Genomic DNA, 12,500 nt, shown 5'->3' with positions numbered 1-12,500 from the left:
GAACTGCGAAGCACTTAGACCGACGGCGGACTACGACGAGAACGCCTTAAGCTTCGCCAACGTTTCGCCAACTCGTGCGGGAGACTTTTTCCGCTTCGCGGCAAGTCGTCGCGCCGTGCTCTCCGCATCAACCGCGTACGCAGCGAACCGCAAACGTCGGGCGCAGCCTCCTCACCTCCCTGCGCTTTGCGCGCGAACGTTCCCTGTTCGCGCGGCAAAGCCTGGAGGAGGCACGGCCCCGCAGCGTGTTCGAGCGCCCGGTCTACGGGACACCCTGCTTACTTCGAGGGCAACAAGCGCAACGCAAGGCTGCGATCTCGCGCACTTTGCGCACGGCTGGAGAAGCTTTGCTGGCCGGCTTTCGCTCCTCGTGTTTACCGTGCGTTAAAGTTGCGCGTCCGTGGCTCTCGCAGCTCTTGCGCGCCCGGTCGCAGAGAGGAGTACGCAACCTCGACCGCACTTTCCCTGCAGGCTTCCTTCCGACTCGAAGTCCTGCGGCGGTCTCAACGAGGTGCCACATCCTCAATGCAGTCGGTCGCCCCCGTTTCGGTTGGGCTCTGGCACGACGGTCGCCACCGTCTCGCCCTTGAGTGGCCGCTGTTGGCGCTCGCTGTGAGGTGTTCAGCGTGCTGTCCGTGTTGCCGACGCGGTCAAAACGAGTCGACGGCTCACGTTCCCTTGTGCGCCGAAGGCTCTCTTGATATGTGATCCGACCCTCAGACAGACGAAGCCAAGGGAAGACCCAAGGCCGCAATGTGCGTTCAAAGAATCAGTGCTCAGTGTGTCCTGCAATTCACACCAAGTCTCGCAGCTGGCTGCGTTCTTCATCGACCCGAGAACCGAGTGATCCACCGCTTAGAGTCGTGAAAAAGTGTTTGTTCAATTCCGTACAGTCAAAACCAAACGTTTCTGGCACTCGGCCAAACAGTGGCCAAGAAGGGCGCTTTTCAGCGCACGCTTGGACTCCAAAACTCTGCCGCGCCTTTTTCGGCTGCCGCAAATCGAGCAAACGGTGTGTTTCGGACGGCGTTTCGCTTCCGCTACTTGCGAGTGCTTTCGTGGTCCACCCCTCTATAAATACTCGGGAGGCGTCGAAGCCGGTTCTCCAAGCCGGACCCGTAGGTATCGTTGTGTGCTCGCTCTCATTGGCCCGCCTAACCAGAAAATGCCTGCGGTACACCCATTTGGATAAGAGTGCACGCAGATGCGGGCCTCGACGGCTACACATTTCCTCGGGCGGCCGCCTCCCGGCCTCCGTGGAGCGCGGGATGCACGGTCCCATCGACAAGCCTCTCCCGTTTTTACCGTGGCGTCGCGGTTCACCACGGCGGGCGGGTCGGTCTCCTCCGCATAAAAAGGGGGACCCCCGCTTTTTGTTCCACGAAATCGCACAAGCTTTTTTCGCATCCACGGTTTGCCACCGCACACCAAAATGCCGATCCGGCTGCCTACTTTAGCCAACAGGTGGAGCCAGGCGCGCCGTACTTGCGCGGCACTTCCCACGTCCACCGAAGTCGGTGCCAAGGACCACTTTCGGCGCCGGAGCCGCGTACGAGCCTACTCGAGGCGGAAGAACGAAGCCAGCAAGGGCCTGGCCGCAAGTGCGTTCAATTGTCGGGACGTCCAAGTCCCTCGTTCTTCCGTGCTTCCTCTTTCGGCAAGTCGTTGCGGCACCTTCCCAAAGCGCGCAGACCCGCTAATCGCGACGAGCGCGACGTGGCCGTGCCGCCTTTCCCTCGGCAGCAAGCAAAACGCCTGGCAACGTCGACGCTCCCCTAACCGCGATCTCGCACCGTGTTTCGTGTGGCGAATTCAAAAGCCGGCCGGCGCTGCTGCAACCATTACGGTCGGTACGCATACGCCGCGGAGGGCGGGACGGTCATCGGAGCGTGCGGTTCCTCCATCGAGTACTGCGCACCTCGGCCGTCGCATCGCCGTGCCATGACCGGCCGCGCGTCAACGCGAACCGGTGCCAGCGAGATCCCTCGCCTGCAAGAACCGACCGGCAGCCTCCGTCACCCGAGGACGCGGAGGCGCTTGCCGCGGACGGCGGGACGGTATGCACTGGTGCACAGCGGACCCGTCACATCGCCAGTTCCTTGACCGACCGCCGACGCTTGTGCCGTTCCTCTCGTACTTGGCAGTCGCCGCGCGATTGTCGGGTCTCGTTCTTGCACGCTCGAACGGTCGGGAGGGCACTCGGCTGGCGTTTCGGGAACGCGCAGCCTCGCCTTCTACCGACGTAACCACGACTCGCCGTTCGCGCTCCGCCGCTCCTGTTTACAGTACTAGGCGGTCCCGCAGCGGTCGGGTCGCGCATTTCGAGCGCTTCGAGCCACGGTGCAGTGGCGGGTCGAAAGCCGACCTATGAGTGCGTTGCGCCGTTTGTACCCGCGTCCGCCACCTGGCCGACCGTCCAAGGTCGCGGTGTTGGCGTCCGCTGGGCGCAACAATTTGTCACGGGGTGCCGCTCCACATTCAGGCAGCCCCGTGGGGAAAAGCCGACCCCGCGTCCAAACGGGGTCAGCGGCAGAAAGTGTCGGGCGCAGACGCAGCTGAGGCGCTCACCCTTCACAATCCGTTAATGATCCTTCCGCAGGTTCACCTACGGAAACCTTGTTACGACTTTTACTTCCTCTAAATGATCAAGTTTGGTCATCTTTCCAACAGACCGGCGCAACCGAAAGGCCGCGCCGGACATCGGTCCGAAGACCTCACTAAATCATTCAATCGGTAGTAGCGACGGGCGGTGTGTACAAAGGGCAGGGACGTAATCAACGCGAGCTTATGACTCGCGCTTACTGGGAATTCCTCGTTCAAGGGGAACAATTGCAAGCCCCTATCCCAATCACGAAAGAAGTTCCACGGGTTACCCAGTCTTTTCAGACAGGGATAAAGACACGCTGCTTCCTTCAGTGTAGCGCGCGTGCGGCCCCGGACATCTAAGGGCATCACAGACCTGTTATTGCTCTGTTTCGTGCGGCTAGGAGCCGCTTGTCCCTCTAAGAAGGTTGTAAGGTGCTGGGAACCCCGCACCTATTTAATAGGCTAGAGTCTCGTTCGTTATCGGAATTAACCAGACAAATCGCTCCACCAACTAAGAACGGCCATGCACCACCATCCACCGAATCAAGAAAGAGCTCTCAATCTGTCAATCCTCCCAGTGTCCGGGCCGGGTAAGTTTTCCCGTGTTGAGTCAAATTAAGCCGCAGGCTCCACTCCTGGTGGTGCCCTTCCGTCAATTCCTTTAAGTTTCAGCTTTGCAACCATACTTCCCCCGGAACCCAAATACTTTGGTTTCCCGGAAGCTGCCCGCCGAGTCATTTGAGTAACTCAGGCGGATCGCTGGTTGGCATCGTTTATGGTCAGAACTAGGGCGGTATCTGATCGCCTTCGAACCTCTGACTTTCGTTCTTGATCAATGAAAACATTCTTGGCAAATGCTTTCGCAGTAGTTCGTCTTGCGACGGTCCAAGAATTTCACCTCTAGCGCCGCAATACGAATGCCCCCGTCCGTCCCTCTTAATCATTACCTCGTATTCCAAAAACCAACAGAACAGAAACGAGGTCTTGTTCTATTATTCCATGCAAGTTTATTCAGGCGACTCGCCTGCGTTGAGCACTCTAATTTTTTCAAAGTAAAAGCACCGGCCATCTCGAGGCACACAATGAAGTGCACCAAGAAAGAACCGGCATGATGTTCAGTCCGAGCCGTCGCATCGGGTAGATGCACTACTCGTCTGGAACTGAGATCCAACTACGAGCTTTTTAACCGCAGCAGCTTTAGTATACGCTATTGGAGCTGGAATTACCGCGGCTGCTGGCACCAGACTTGCCCTCCAATTGATCCTCGTTAAAGGATTTAGAGTGTACTCATTTCAATTACGGGGCCTCAAAAGAGTCCCGTATTGTTATTTTTCGTCACTACCTCCCCGTGCCGGGAGTGGGTAATTTGCGCGCCTGCTGCCTTCCTTGGATGTGGTAGCCGTTTCTCAGGCTCCCTCTCCGGAATCGAACCCTGATTCTCCGTTACCCGTAACAACCATGGTAAGCAAGTAACCTACCATCGAAAGTTGATAAGGCAGACACTTGAAAGAAACGTCGCCGGCTCGTGGCCATGCGATCAGCACAAAGTTATCCAAAGTCACCACACAATACGGGCCGAAACCCGATCGATCTTGGTCTAATAAAAGCACCCGTTACCCAAAGGGCTCCAGGCTCACTGCATGTATTAGCTCTAGAATTGCCACAGTTATCCAAGTAGGAAGAAACGATCTAAGGAACCATAACTGATTTAATGAGCCATTCGCGGTTTCGCCTTATTTCGGCATGTACTTAGACATGCATGGCTTAATCTTTGAGACAAGCATATGATTACTGGCAGGATCAACCAGGTAATCGTTCGACTGCGCGTCCGTCCTCGCCCTCGGCGGGCCGGACGCAGTCTGTGTGCGGCGGAGGCCACCTTTAGGCGCCCCAACACGCTTATTTTGCACTCCGAGATGACGGCGTTCGAGCTCGCTACGGCACAACCTTCCCGAAAGACGAGTGGGAGCCGTGCGGCAAGAAGCACGTTCATGCTCGCTCTTTTTCGTTGCATCGACTCGGTCGCGCCGTGCGGGTTGCCCAAGCCCGCTGCACTGTCGGTGGACCGGCCGGAACTAGCAACGGAGCCGAGACTGCAAAGCCGCCAGACGACGGGTCACGCCCGCGTCTTCGGCGCTTTCGCATCTGAATCGCCCGAGGACGACACGGAACACACCTCGATATCGTGGTAAAACGGCACCGTCCGACAACCAGCCCCTAACGCATCAAGCGGATGAGGCTGCAGACGACTGCCGTGGATTCCCCTGGAGCAGACCCGAGGACACGCTTGACGAGGCCGAAGCCCGCCGCATATCAGACACCCGGTCGCTTTCGCGTACGCCGCTCACGAGAACCCCCACATAATAGCAGCGATAAGTACCCAGACCTCCTTGGGCCCTAATACGAGCGTACTCGAGAAAATTTCACCGCGGGTGTGCCCCGAAACGTGTGGCATGTTGAGCGTGCCACAAGTCTACGTCGCTCTCAAACCCGCCGAGGTCGTAGAATTTGCGACCCTACTCACGAAATTCCCACCGAGGATACGGCCGCAAACGTACCGCACCTTGGGTAGGCCACGAGTTTGTGCAACACTACGCTGACGGCACAGCACCGAGGTCGTGCGCGCACGCACGGGAAAATTCCGCCGCGGTTTCTGCCGAAAACGTGAGGCACCACGACTCTCCGCAAGTTCGCGTCGACTGCGAAAGACCGAAGTCGTGAACGACGTGTCCGCTACTCGCCGCCGACACGCTGGACACCAAACGTACAACGACTCGACGGCGTCGTAGAGGCCCACGACGCGGTTTTCCTTAACGACGTCTCGGCGTGGCACCGACAGGTTAGAACGGCCGACCAACGTTCCCTGTCCGCCGTTCGGCTCAGTCGAAGGGCTCGGCGACTTCGGCAACGCTGCGAAGCCGCACGGTGACGCACGCCATGTCCCCATTTTTTTTTTTCTTTCTGCGTCTGCCGGGGTGCCCCTATAATAGCAGCGATAAGCACCCAGACCGCCGTGGGTCGCTCGCCCCGGCTGACGTGGTTTTTCGTACTCCTGCGGCGGTCGCCGTCAAGCACGTCCAAATACGCTACTTTCGTGGGCGCATTCACGCTCTTTCGCTTCGCCGGAGTGCCAGCACTCACTCTGCCAAAAACGGCGAACATCCGAGCGGCGGTTCCCACTTTTGCGTCGGCGTCGCAAACCCCGCCCCGGCAGACGAGGTTTGCCGTACTCGTGCGACGGTGGCCGGCGGGCACGTCGAAAGACGCCGATATCGTGCGCGAATTGGCGCACCTTGGCTTCACCGGAGTGCCGCCACTGACTCCTCCATAAACGGCGAAGATCCGAGCGGCGCTTCCCACTTTCGCATCGGCGTCCCGAACTCCGCCCCGGCTGACGCGGTTTACCGTACTCGTGCGACGGTCGCCGGCGAGCACGTGGAAAGACGCCGATATCGTGCCCGAATCGGCTCCGTTCGGCTTCGCCGGAGTGCCAGCACTGGCTCGGCGAAAGACGACGAACATCCGAGCGACGGTTCTCACTATTGCGTACGCGTCGCAAACCCCGCCCCGGCAGACGCACTTTGCCGTACTCGTGCGACGGTCGCCGGCGAGCACGTAGAAAGACGCCGATATCGTGCCGGAATCGGCCCCGTTTGGCTTCGCCGGAGTGCCAGCACTCACTCGGCCACAAACGGCGAACATCCGAGCGGCGGTTCCCACTTAGCCGTCGGCGTCCCGAACTCCGCCCCGGCAGACGCGGTTGCCGAGCTCGTGCGACTAGCGACCGCGAAGCCGTCTCGCGACGCCGCTTTCGTGCGCGGCTCCCACTGCGACCTGGGTCACCCGAGGTCGACGAGCAAAAAAGAATGTCGAAAAAAAATTTTTTTTTTTTTTGCGTCTGCCGGGGTGCCCCTATAATAGCAGCGATAAGCACCCAGACCGCCATGGGTCGCTCGCCCCGGCTGACGTGGTTTTTCGTTTTCCTGCGGTGGTCGTCGTCAAGCACGTCCAAACACGCCACTTTCGTGGGCGCATTCGCGCTCTTTCGCTTCGCCGGAGTGCCAGCACTCACTCTGCCAAAAACGGCGAACATCCGAGCGGCGGTTCCCACTTTTGCGTCGGCGTCGCAAACCCCGCCCCGGCAGACGAGGTTTGCCGTACTCGTGCGACGGTGGCCGGCGGGCACGTCGAAAGACGCCGATATCGTGCGCGAATTGGCGCACCTTGGCTTCACCGGAGTGCCGCCACTGACTCCTCCAAAAACGGCGAAGATCCGAGCGGCGCTTCCCACTTTCGCATCGGCGTCCCGAACTCCGCCCCGGCTGACGCGGTTTACCGTACTCGTGCGACGGTCGCCGGCGAGCACGTGGAAAGACGCCGATATCGTGCCCGAATCGGCTCCGTTCGGCTTCGCCGGATTGCCAGCACTGGCTCGGCGAAAGACGACGAACATCCGAGCGACGGTTCTCACTATTGCGTACGCGTCGCAAACCCCGCCCCGGCAGACGCACTTTGCCGTACTCGTGCGACGGTCGCCGGCGAGCACGTAGAAAGACGCCGATATCGTGCCGGAATCGGCCCCGTTTGGCTTCGCCGGAGTGCCAGCACTCACTCGGACACAAACGGCGAACATCCGAGCGGCGGTTCCCACTTAGCCGTCGGCGTCCCGAACTCCGCCCCGGCAGACGCGGTTGCCGAGCTCGTGCGACTAGCGACCGCGAAGCCGTCTCGCGACGCCGCTTTCGTGCGCGGCTCCCACTGCGACCTGGGTCACCCGAGGTCGACGAGCAAAAAAGAATGTCGAAAAAAAATTTTTTTTTTTTTGCGTCTGCCGGGGTGCCCCTATAATAGCAGCGATAAGCACCCAGACCGCCATGGGTCGCTCGCCCCGGCTGACGTGGTTTTTCGTTTTCCTGCGGTGGTCGTCGTCAAGCACGTCCAAACACGCCACTTTCGTGGGCGCATTCGCGCTCTTTCGCTTCGCCGGAGTGCCAGCACTCACTCTGCCAAAAACGGCGAACATCCTAGTGGCGGTTCCCACTTTTGCGTCGGCGTCGCCAACCCCGCCCCGGCATACGCGGTTTGCCGTACTCGTGCGGCGGTGGCCGGCGGGCACGTCGAAAGACACCGATATCGTGCGCGAGTCGATGCTTCTTGGTCTCGCAGGAGGGCCGCCACTCACTCCTGCAAAAACGGCGAAGATCCGAGCGGCGCTTCCCACTTTTTCGTCGGCGTCGCAAACCTCGCCCCGGCAGACGCGCTTTGCCGTACTCGTGCGACGGTCGCCGGCGAGCACGTCGAAATACGCCGATATCGTGCCCGAATCGGCCCCGTTTCGCTTCGCCGGAGTGCCAGCACTCGCTCGGCCAAAGACGACGAACATCCGAGCGACGGTTCCCACTATTGCGTACGCGTCGCGAACCCCGCCCCGGCAGACGCGGTTTGCCGTACTCGTGCGGCGGTGGCCGGCGGGCACGTCGAAAGACGCCGATATCGTGCACGAATTGGCGCTCCTTGGCTTCACCGGAGTGCCAGCACTCACTCGGCCAAAAACGGCGAACATCCGAGCAGCGGTACCCACTTAGCCGTCGGCATCCCGAACTCCGCGCCGGCTGACGCGGTTGCCGAGCTCGTGCGACTAGCGACCGCGAACGCGTCTCGCGACGCCGCTTTCGTGCGCGGCTCCCATTGCGACCTGGGTTACCCGAGCTCGACCAGCAAAAAAGAAGGTCGAAAATTTTTTTTTTTTTTTCTGCGTCTGCCGGGGTGCCCCTATAATAGCAGCGATAAGCACCCAGACCGCCGTGTGTCGCTCGCCCCGGCTGACGTGGTTTTTCGTACTCCTGCAGCGGTCGCCGTCACGCACGTCCAAATACGCCACTTTCGTGGGCGCATTCGCGCTCTTTCGCGTCGCCGGAGTGCCAGCACTCACTCTGCCAAAAACGGCCAACATCCGAGCGGCGGTTCCCACTTTTGCGTCGGCGTCGTAAACCCCGCCCCGGCAGACGCGGTTTGCCCTACTCGTGCGACGGTCGCCGGCGAGCGCGTCGAAAGACGCCGATATCGTGCGCTAATTGGCGCTCCTTGGCTTCTCCGGAGTGCCGCCACTCACTCCTCCAAAAACGGCGAAGATCCGAGCGGCGTTCTCCACTTTCGCATCGGCGTCCCGAACTCCGCCCGGGCTGACGCGGTTTACCGTACTCGTGCGACGGTCGCCGGCGGGCACGTCGAAAGACGCCGATATCGTGCCGTAATCGGCCCCGTTTGGCTTCGCCCGAGTGCCAGCACTCACTCGGCCAAAAACGGCGAACATCCGAGCAGCGTTTCCCACTTTCGCATCGGCGTCCCGAAGCCCGCCCCGGCAGACGCGGTTTGCCCTACTCGAGCGACGGTCGCCGGCGATCACGTCGAAAGGCGCCGAATTCGTGCACGAATCGATGCTTCTTGGTCTCGCAGGAGGGCCGCCACTCACTCCTGCAAAAACGGCGAAGATCCGAGTTGCGCTTCCCACTTTTTCGTCGGCGTCCCGAACTACGCCCCGGCTGACGCGGTTTACCGTACTCGTGCGACGGTCGCCGGCGGGCACTTCAAAATACGCCGATTTCGTGGGCGCATTCACGCTGTTTCGCTTCCCCGGAGTGCCAACACTCACTCTGCCGAAAGCGGCGATCATCCGAGCGGCGGTTCCCACTTTTGCGTCGGCTTCGCAAACGGCGCCCCGGCAGACGCGCTCGTGCGACGTACTCGTGCGACGGTCGCCGGCGAGCACGTCGAAAGACGCCGATATCGTGCTCGAATCGACCCCGTTTCGCTTCGCCGGAGTGCTGCCAGTCACGGCGCAGAAAACGGCGAACAAGTGTTTTTTTTTTTTTTCCTAGAATTTGTGTTATAGAAGGCACATTTGATATCGGACGATAATTTTCAACTTTATCACGCGCACCGATTTTCGTGTAGAGGTTTGCAAGTTTATGGGAATTTCTCCACTTGGAATAATGCGATTTAGTAGTACTACGAGAACTTCATGGATGTACTCAAGGGTACGGGGCAAGTCAGTTACGTCAACACCTGCAGATTTTTTACACTTCAAACTGAAAATTGTTGGTTGTGAGTCCTCGTGTGATATTAAAGGCCGATTCGCTAACACATAGAACAAAGAAAGAAAGGAAGAAAAAACGCCCGCGCTCGCTCAAGAAACCTGGGTTCGCAACAAGTGGCAACAACAAGCAACCGAGCGAGTGCGCCAAAACCCGTGGCGGCCGAACAAACGCGAAGTCCCAACCGCGTCAGCCGGGGCGGCACGGGACAGGAAAAATCACTTCAGCCGGGGCGGCGGGGCACCGAATAAACCTCGTCACCTCGTCGCAGGATAAAAGAGGAAACAAAAAGTCTAAACAGCGTCTGCTGGAGCGAATGCGTAATAAAACAACAACAACAACAAAAAAAAAAACACCCGCGCTCAAGAAGTCTGCAATCACCACAAAAGGCGACTGTGACCGAGCAGCGTCAGCCGGGGCCGTGCGGAAACGGAAAAACCGCGACTACCGGGGCGTCGAGGCACCGAAAAATCCACTTCAGCCGCGGCGAAAAAAAAACAAAAAGAAAGACGGAGGGGGGGGGGGGGAACCACGTCTGCCGGGGCGAAGGAAAAAAAAAAACGCGTCTGCCGGGGCGAGCCCGGGTGCGGCACCACCGGGAAAACTGTGGCAAACAGACATGGCGATCGAGTGAGTGGGCCGCCAGCCAGGCTCAGCCAAAAAGTGCAAAGTCCGAACTGCGTCAGCCGGGGCGGCAAAAACCACGTCAGCCGGGGCGGCGCAAAAAACCGCGTCTGCCGGGGCGGCACGAAACCGCGTCAGCCGGGGCGGCGCGAAAACTGCGTCAGCCGGGGCGAAAGAAAAAAAAAAAAAAACGCGTCTGCCGGGGCGAGCCCGGGTGCGGCACCACCGGGAAAACTGTGGCAAACAGACATGGCGATCGAGTGAGTGGGCCGCCAGCCAGGCACAGCCGAAAAGTGCAAAGTCCGAACCGTGTCAGCCGGGGCGGCAAAAAACCGCGTCAGCCGGGGCGGCGCAAAAAACCGCGTCTGCCGGGGCGGCACGAAACCGCGTCAGCCGGGGCGGCGCGAAAACTGCGTCAGCCGGGGCGAGCCCGGGTGCGGCACCACCGGGAAAACTGTGGCAAACAGACATGGCGATCGAGTGAGTGGGCCGCCAGCCAGGCTCAGCCAAAAAGTGCCAAGTCCGAACTGCGTCAGCCGGGGCGGCAAAAAACCGCGTCAGCCGGGGCGGCGCAAAAAACCGCGTCTGCCGGGGCGGCGCGAAAACCGCGTCTGCCGGGGCGGCGCGAAAACTGCGTCAGCCGGGGCGAAAGAAAAAAAAAAACGCGTCTGCCGGGGCGAGCCCGGGTGCGGCACCACCGGGAAAACTGTGGCAAACAGACATGGCGATCGAGTGAGTGGGCCGCCAGCAAGGCTCAGCCAAAAAGTGCTAAGTCCGAACTGCGTCAGCTGGGGCGGCAAAAAACCGCGTCTGCCGGGGCGGCACGAAACCGCGTCAGCCGGGGCGGCGCGAAAACCGCGTCTGCCGGGGCGGCACGAAACCGCGTCAGCCGGGGCGGCGCGAAAACTGCGTCAGCCGGGGCGAGCCCGGGTGCGGCACCACCGGGAAAACTGTGGCAAACAGACATGGCGATCGAGTGAGTGGGCCGCCAGCCAGGCACAGCCGAAAAGTGCTAAGTCCGAACTGCGTCAGCCGGGGCGGCAAAAACCGCGTCAGCCGGGGCGGCGCGAAAACCGCGTCTGCCGGGGCGGCACGAAACCGCGTCAGCCGGGGCGGCGCGAAAACTGCGTCAGCCGGGGCGAGCCCGGGTGCGGCACCACCGGGAAAACTGTGGCTAACAGACATGGCGATCGAGTGAGTGGGCCACCAGCCAGGCTCAGCCAAAAAGTGCTAAGTCCGAACTGCGTCAGCCGGGGCGGCAAAAACCGCGTCAGCCGGGGCGGCGCAAAAAACCGCGTCTGCCGGGGCGGCACGAAACCGCGTCAGCCGGGGCGGCGCGAAAACTGCGTCAGCCGGGGCGAAAGAAAAAAAAAAAACGCGTCTGCCGGGGCGAGCCCGGGTGCGGCACCACCGGGAAAACTGTGGCAAACAGACATGGCGATCGAGTGAGTGGGCCGCCAGCCAGGCACAGCCGAAAAGTGCCAAGTCCGAACTGCGTCAGCCGGGGCGGCAAAAAACCGCGTCAGCCGGGGCGGCGCAAAAAACCGCGTCTGCCGGGGCGGCACGAAACCGCGTCAGCCGGGGCGGCGCGAAAACTGCGTCAGCCGGGGCGAGCCCGGGTGCGGCACCACCGGGAAAACTGTGGCAAACAGACATGGCGATCGAGTGAGTGGGCCGCCAGCCAGGCTCAGCCAAAAAGTGCCAAGTCCGAACTGCGTCAGCCGGGGCGGCAAAAAACCGCGTCAGCCGGGGCGGCGCAAAAAACCGCGTCTGCCGGGGCGGCGCGAAAACCGCGTCTGCCGGGGCGGCGCGAAAACTGCGTCAGCCGGGGCGAAAGAAAAAAAAAACGCGTCTGCCGGGGCGAGCCCGGGTGCGGCACCACCGGGAAAACTGTGGCAAACAGACATGGCGATCGAGTGAGTGGGCCGCCAGCAAGGCTCAGCCAAAAAGTGCCAAGTCCGAACTGCGTCAGCCGGGGCGGCAAAAAACCGCGTCTGCCGGGGCGGCACGAAACCGCGTCAGCCGGGGCGGCGCGAAAACCGCGTCTGCCGGGGCGGCACGAAACCGCGTCAGCCGGGGCGGCGCGAAAACTGCGTCAGCCGGGGCGAGCCCGGGTGCGGCACCACCGGGAAAACTGTGGCAAACAGACATGGCGATCGAGTGAGTGGGCCGCCAGCCAGGCACAGCCGAAAAGTG

The 12,500-nt window shown here is 60.9% G+C and overlaps 2 non-coding genes across 2 annotated transcripts; both read right to left on the bottom strand.

The window, feature by feature from the left end:
• Positions 1 to 710: 710 nt before the first annotated feature.
• On the bottom strand, positions 711 to 863 carry LOC142791257 (5.8S ribosomal RNA). Its single transcript, XR_012890108.1, has one exon. It is a non-coding gene; the product is annotated as a 5.8S ribosomal RNA (ribosomal RNA).
• Positions 864 to 2,582: 1,719 nt separating this feature from the next.
• On the bottom strand, positions 2,583 to 4,397 carry LOC142791299 (small subunit ribosomal RNA). The gene has a single exon (XR_012890147.1). It is a non-coding gene; the product is annotated as a small subunit ribosomal RNA (ribosomal RNA).
• Positions 4,398 to 12,500: the final 8,103 nt, after the last annotated feature.

Source organism: Rhipicephalus microplus, unplaced genomic scaffold, assembly GCF_043290135.1.
Source record: "Rhipicephalus microplus isolate Deutch F79 unplaced genomic scaffold, USDA_Rmic scaffold_156, whole genome shotgun sequence".
NCBI classification, from domain to species: Eukaryota; Metazoa; Arthropoda; class Arachnida; order Ixodida; family Ixodidae; genus Rhipicephalus; species Rhipicephalus microplus.
This window is presented reverse-complemented; position numbering and strand designations above follow the sequence as displayed.